This window comes from Anneissia japonica, unplaced genomic scaffold (assembly GCF_011630105.1).
Source record: "Anneissia japonica isolate Jap-2015-1 unplaced genomic scaffold, ASM1163010v1 scaffold468_len270531_cov130, whole genome shotgun sequence".
Classification (NCBI taxonomy): Eukaryota; Metazoa; Echinodermata; class Crinoidea; order Comatulida; family Comatulidae; genus Anneissia; species Anneissia japonica.
The window spans coordinates 58,238-65,075 of NW_022703041.1; the positions used below are offsets into that span (position 1 = coordinate 58,238).

The window sequence follows — 6,838 nt, forward strand, 5'->3', positions numbered from 1 at the left end:
TAGAATAATACTTACTCAAAGTTTAGGGATTCAATACTTTGATATTAATTATGACATCATCAGGAATCCAAATTAAAGGTATGCAATCAGCTTAATACTGACAGTTATTTTTGTAGGAATTGCTATTGCACTTTGTAAGTAGAAAATTCAATATATTCACACTATATTATAGCTGTTATTGCGCTTTGTGTTAATATGTGCAGTAATTAGTGTGTAAATTTATTTTCACAAAAAGGGTATGGGGTTTTGAACAATCTGTTCTCAATAGTAAGTTGATTCAGAGAAAATATAAATTTCCCATCATCTGAAAGTCCCAGGTCTCTTCAAAAATACAAACAAAACTGTCTGTAACAGCAGGAATTCAGAGACAAAATGACGAGTTCATCTGTTTCCATGTAGCTTGCATATCGATTAAAACCGGATAGATGTAAACATATCTCACCATAGTATCTGAATTTCATCCTGCGTCGTAACAATTAAAGAAGCTGAAAAGATAAATATAAATATATTTTAATTAGGCAATACATAATATAATTCAATCTAGGCAATGGAAAGTAAAAAATGTTAAGTGTTAATTATATTGTGTGCTCACTTTTCCCTTGGTTTCGATGTGGTACAAAGGGCGTAAGAGTTTTATTATTATTATTATTATTATTATTATTATTATTATTATTATTATTTCATAATAGTTTGGGAATACAAGTACAGTAACGTTCCAAAATATAAAAATAAAAAAAATAAACACCATACATTGAAAAAAAGGGGCAACATTTAAAAATGGACAAACAAGTTAATGCTTAGGAAGACTGGTGCTTGCTAATAGTAAAGGTCTCCCAACAACATAACCAAAACGGATATCAATGAAAATACAACATTTGATACACTGTATTTAAGAACATGCGATATGATTTATAAAGCATTATTGTGATGATACATAATTTTAAAAAAAAACATTGTACAGAAGTAGAATAATTTTTATTATTTAAAATACCTTAATATCTGTCTTAGTATCATTTTTTCTGCTGCTCTCCATGAACACCATCCAGCTGCTCTTTCCTTTATGTTCAAATTGATTATCTCCATGATGTATTTTATCAGCTCGCTTGTATCTTGTTTAAAATTAAAAATAAGAAGTTATTTTTGCCATTTTTTTTCATTAAACAATTATGATAGAACATCAGACATTAATAATACCAGCAAACTTCAGATACTAAACAAGAAATTTCAAAGTATAATAATAATAATAATAATAATAAAACAATAATAATAATAATAATAATAAATAATAATAATAATAACAACAATAACAATAATAATAAAATAATCAAATATTTTTAGACATTTTCAAATTACAAGATAACTGTTTTTATAAAACTTGGGGTCTGAATAATCCTAAAAATATGTCTATAGCGAATAGACTAGGCCTAGCGTAGGCCTACTTTCACGTGAGAGCATACCGCGTATATACTTAAAATTTAAATACCCTCCGGGCCAAACATTGTTTACTTTCACCTAAGCCCAGGCGGCAGCTTACCCTCCCGTAGCGTAGGCTATTTTTGGGAAGACTGCTAGAAACATTTGAATTATATTTTTAAAAAATATATAGTTATCTTGTCTGTGTTATTTATTACGCCAAACGTCTAAAGGGTAGACATGCTAGGCCTGCCTAGGGTAAACATGTGTATTTTAAAGGCCAGACACGGTCATTTTTAAACTTAAATAAAATTTTTACCGGAACAGTTGTCAGAGAGATTTTTTAGGGGATAATGCAGAAGTCAGATAGTAATAACATGGAGCAAGTGGCAATGTTTCAAAAAATTGCAAAAATTATTTATAGCCATGTAAACTTTACATGCCAGATTTTCTTAAGTTTTGGGTGAAAAACATGGAATAAATTCAAATACTCACACGTAAAATCAGGAGCCATGACATCGTACCTATGTTATACTACGGAACTGTTTAGCATGTCTTCTTCGATAATATCATGAATATTCATTATGTTTTTAATTTTAAACCTGTTGGTTGGTCATTTAAAAACCCATATATGGAGAATAATGAAATTATCGCTTCCGCGTTAGCACCCCCAACTACGAGAATATCTAAAATGTATAATAGTGACCAACAGAGGGCTCACTACTTATTGTCTATATTGAAACCGCCGTGAATAGTGCTTGTTACAACTGCTAAACTGATTGTGTACTAAAACTCCTTGGTAATGTAGAAAAATTTACAGCATATGTAGTAAAAAAAAAAAACAACTAGATTTGAACTCGTCACTGAGGACGAGTTAGGTGATCCTCACTTTGACCCTCAGGAAAAGTGCGAAGTGTGGATTGAAAAATTTTTAAATGCTCAAAATGGTCTAAAACATGTTCTAATTAATACTTTTTAAAAAAAAGAGTAATTTTGAGCATTATACTAGAGACACCTTTTCTGGAACATCAGACAGTAGTTCCAGCCAGCTAGTGTTAATGATAACAAGATGACCTTGACCCAAACAAATATCTATATATGAGGCCATTAGGACCCAAGAGGTTAAAATCATATCTACTCGTGCTTTCAGAATATGTAATACAAATTAGGGTGTCACCATGCATCCTAAGGAGCTAAAACTTATTAAAGATAGGCATGATTTTGGCATATTTTCCCTGTATGCTGACAAAGGCGCACACATGGATTCATATAATAGACACGCATTATACGTTATTGGAAATAGAATGACTGAAAAAGAATGGAAATATGTGAGATCTCACCACAAAATGAGTCTCATGGTTAGAAATTCAAAAATTGAGTTTATATTATATTTGGGTAGATCACATTATAAGCTTTCATTTGGTCTTTGAATAGCTTCCCTACTATAAGTAAATCCAGAGATGTGAGCATTTAAAGTTTAGGTGTATAAGAACCACGTTTTGAGAAAATCAGCCTCAAAGATAAACTAACCTGTACAAATAATATGACCAGAATTACAGAATATGTGCAGAGAACACTGTTTTGGCCAGAAAATTCACTTACAAAGTGTACAATCGAAAAATAAAGTATCAAGTTATTCAAAACAATAAAATCAATATTTTGTAAAAATGTTGACTTTGGCCTGTTTTGGTGAATATCTCAATATGATTTCACCAACGATGCGTCTCATTTCGTAGTGAGACCTCACATATGTGAGTACAGTCTCAGGAACCCAAAATATGTAACAAAACATAATTTCTAGCTTCAGCACTAGCTGTGCGCGTGAACATGAGTGCACTGTGCGTAAATTATGGAAAATTTTGGAATGCTGAAAATGACCTTAAATGTGCTTTAAATTATATAGAAAGTGATATTGAGAATTTTCAAAATTTTAGCGCACACGTATGCGTACGTCATGACGCACTCACGGATGGTAATGGCACATGAAATTGAACCTTATCAAGTGTCATTTAAAAATGCCTGTTGTTTGGTAATGTTACACACATTTTTCCTTCATATTAACTATATATCAGTCTAATAGCTTCAAAATACAGTTTGCCGCCCTCTGTCGTGCAAATTCACAGATTTGGAGAAAAAGAGATGAGGGGAGTCCAAAAAATCATTCGCTTTGACCATGATGACGTCATCAAAATGAAAAATGAATGGCACATGACCGAAAGAGAATTGTCTCAGCTATAACATACTCAAATGTGAGAGTTGGTCGATGAAGGATAAGCAAGATACGGTCATATCCGTATAAAAATTATTATGTCATATAAAAATTCAGTTTAAAAAAAATTCAGATGGCAATATGATGATGTCACAATGTCAAATCATATTTAATATTTTATATGTTTAATCATATTTATATGTAATAAAAATTGGGGGTCACCATTCATCCTAATTAGCTGATTAAAAATAGGCCTGATTTTAGCATATCTTCAGTGTATGTCGGCACAAACATGTAAAAAGAAATGTAATTTCTAGCTTCCGTACGTGTAGCATTGTGCGCAGAAAATGTCAAAAATCTTCAAATGTTCAAAAAGTGATTTTGAGCATTTTTCAATTTTGAAGAATTAAAAATCAATCAAAATCATCAAAAATGAAGGATTAAGCATCGTATACCTCTCCCACCCACAAACTCTCTATGTGAACCATGACCAAGGCTCTAGTCGGCCCCTTGATTCAGACCCTGTCGGCAAATTTCTGAAGCCACCACTGGCACGTTGTCACGACATTGACTAGACATAAGACACAGAAACAAACTATATATAAAATCAACTGGTTTTAATTAAATAAAAGTTTGTTTTGTATATCCAATGACAAAGTGTTGTCATTGGATATACAATGACAACACTTTGTCATTGGATATACAATGACAAAGTGTTGTCATTGTATATCCAATGACAAAGTGTTGTCATTGGATATACAATGACAACACTTTGTCATTGGATATACAATGACAAAGTGTTGTCATTGTATATCCAATGACAACACTTTGTCATTGGATATACAATGACAAAGTGTTGTATATCCAATGACAAAGTGTTGTCATTGTATATCCAATGACAAAGTGTTGTGCTACCTCCCAGAATCTTTATCACTGTAATAATGCATTCGAAATACAGATCATCTACTAAGTCTTGCTAACTGCTAGGGCTTTTCCCCTCAGTCTGCAATATCACTTTAGTATATTTTGGTACATAAGTCTTGAGTATAGGCTACTTGGCTCTACCTCCTCCGACCATCTATAAATGAATACAACATTTATATAGAATGGTATGCTAATGGTATTCCTTTTCTATCAATATTCGCTTTAACATATTATACATAGCATATATTTATAATGTATATATATATATTGAAGGTAAGTATTCATATAACATATCAAAATACATGCACAATTAGTACTACTACCCTATATATGCCAATAGGTAGATATTCTGATTTATCAACTATTAACAGTACTCACGGTCAATACTGTGAAGCTCTCTTACTTCATCTATCACTCACATATAATTACTTTAAGCTTTTACATATAAGCCTTGTACTTTTATCTTAAAATGTGCCTCGACTGATATGTCCTTTTAACGACACTCCTCATTCCACATATTTCCCTTAAGATATTTTATCTTCAACTCATGGCTAGATACCTTTAAACTAACACTTTTAACACATTCGCATACTTTTACACTCCACTTAAATGCATGAATCATACACTGCCACTTTGCCTTAACCTCATTAATATTCATGTAACTTATTTCCATTCACAGACCATTTTAACTTGAGTCATACAACTATGCATATTCATTAGTTCACGATTCAGTTGGCAGTGTTGCAAAGTAGAATGTATATCCTAAATATTGTGACACACGTGTGTGGATGATTATTTATTTATTTCCTTTAGATCTACTTATTATTAGGAGTTGATCCATTCTATATCATCATTTTGATGGTATTTAATACAAGTTGGGGATTGGTTTTTATGATGAGGCTTTCTCAAATCGGCTGAATCAATGATCCACATGCTCCTCGGTAACAGATTTTTTACCAGGTCTGGAACAGTGGTGGTGCCAGTATTTGGTGGAGATAGAAGGGGTGACTGACCTTGTCCACAGTTAGAGCATTAGAGGACCAGTCACATGACTTATTAAAAGTATGGCTCTAGGATTAAGGGCATCGATCCATGGTTGAAAGTGGCGGAATGAATTGCAAAATAGTCTTGAGCCGTAGGCCACCTAAGGTAGAGCCCCCGGAAGCTGTGTCTATAGCCTGGTATTAGTAGTATCTAATTTTAATGAATGCAATTAACATTTATTTCCACACTACATTTGAGGGACTTTCACAGAAAATTTATGATTATGGCACCTCTGGTTGGCTGGAAATTGCACTCTCAGACTTGCATTTGAAATTAAATTTTTGAAAAAAATTAGGGATGGTGGGCTGGCTGGACCCCTTGAATCTGCCACTGAAATGCTCATTATAAAAGGTTTTTCAGTTTATCTTGGTAAATCATAATAATGCCCGCTTATTATTTCCTGCTAACTAACATTCATAAAAATAATGATTTATTATCTACTGAGTAGCTTGTGACTATATTCGAACCATAAAAAAAAACAGCAACAAATAAGATAAACTTAAAACAGTCACTCTAATTAAATCTCCAATATGCATGCAGGGGCGGATCCAGAAATCCTCTGACAGGGGCCCAATAGGTAGTGGTTGGGGTGAGGTGAGCTCTAGACGCTCGGAAATGGCACTCACAATGGTAAAAATGCTTTAAAACTCTGTTCCTCAACAAAATTATTTACTTCTTCCCAATGGGAGCTATTCTCCCCTCTTAGACAGGCGTCGCAAAGGTCTAATCAAGGATCTATAGTATATTCTATACTTGGAGTCGCAAAGCAAATTATGGTTATGACAACTCTGATGCCCTTAAATTCCACTCATTCAGACCTTTGAGTATTTTATCTCCATTTTTTTTTTTAGTTCCTATGCATGTAATGCAATAGGAACTATTGTAATCACTCTTGCTATTTCCTATGTTTTTTATTGTGTGTAGTGTGTATGTGTGTGTGTAGACATTTATGCAAATGCGCATGCGGATGTGTATACATCGCGTGTGTGTAGACATTTATGCAAATGCGCATGCGTCAAAGAAAAGTTTTCCGACATTTTGTTTTACATCGCGATGCGAAGATCGATGTGAAGTTTCTGCAGAGTTCAGTCAGGGCTCACGCTATTTTGGTTTTACGGCAAAAAAATCATCTGCTGTAGGCATAGGTATTTTGAAGAAGGCCTAAAATAAAACTAAAATGTTTTAATACTTGCTGAAATACATCGTTTCTTCATTTAGATCTCCATTTTTCACTAACTCCATGCGACG

The 6,838-nt window shown here is 33.1% G+C and overlaps 1 protein-coding gene and 1 long non-coding RNA gene across 2 annotated transcripts in view; one reads left to right on the plus strand and one right to left on the minus strand.

Annotated features, from left to right (window-relative positions):
• LOC117104242 (limbic system-associated membrane protein-like) overlaps positions 1–6,838 on the plus strand; it is a 76,075-nt gene that overhangs the window by 51,336 nt on the left and 17,901 nt on the right. The window lies entirely within an intron of this gene.
• LOC117104230 lies at positions 181–1,963 on the minus strand. Its single transcript, XR_004444713.1, has 3 exons — positions 1,909–1,963; positions 992–1,109; positions 181–485 (listed from the first exon to the last, which is right to left on the minus strand). It is a non-coding gene; the product is annotated as an uncharacterized LOC117104230 (long non-coding RNA).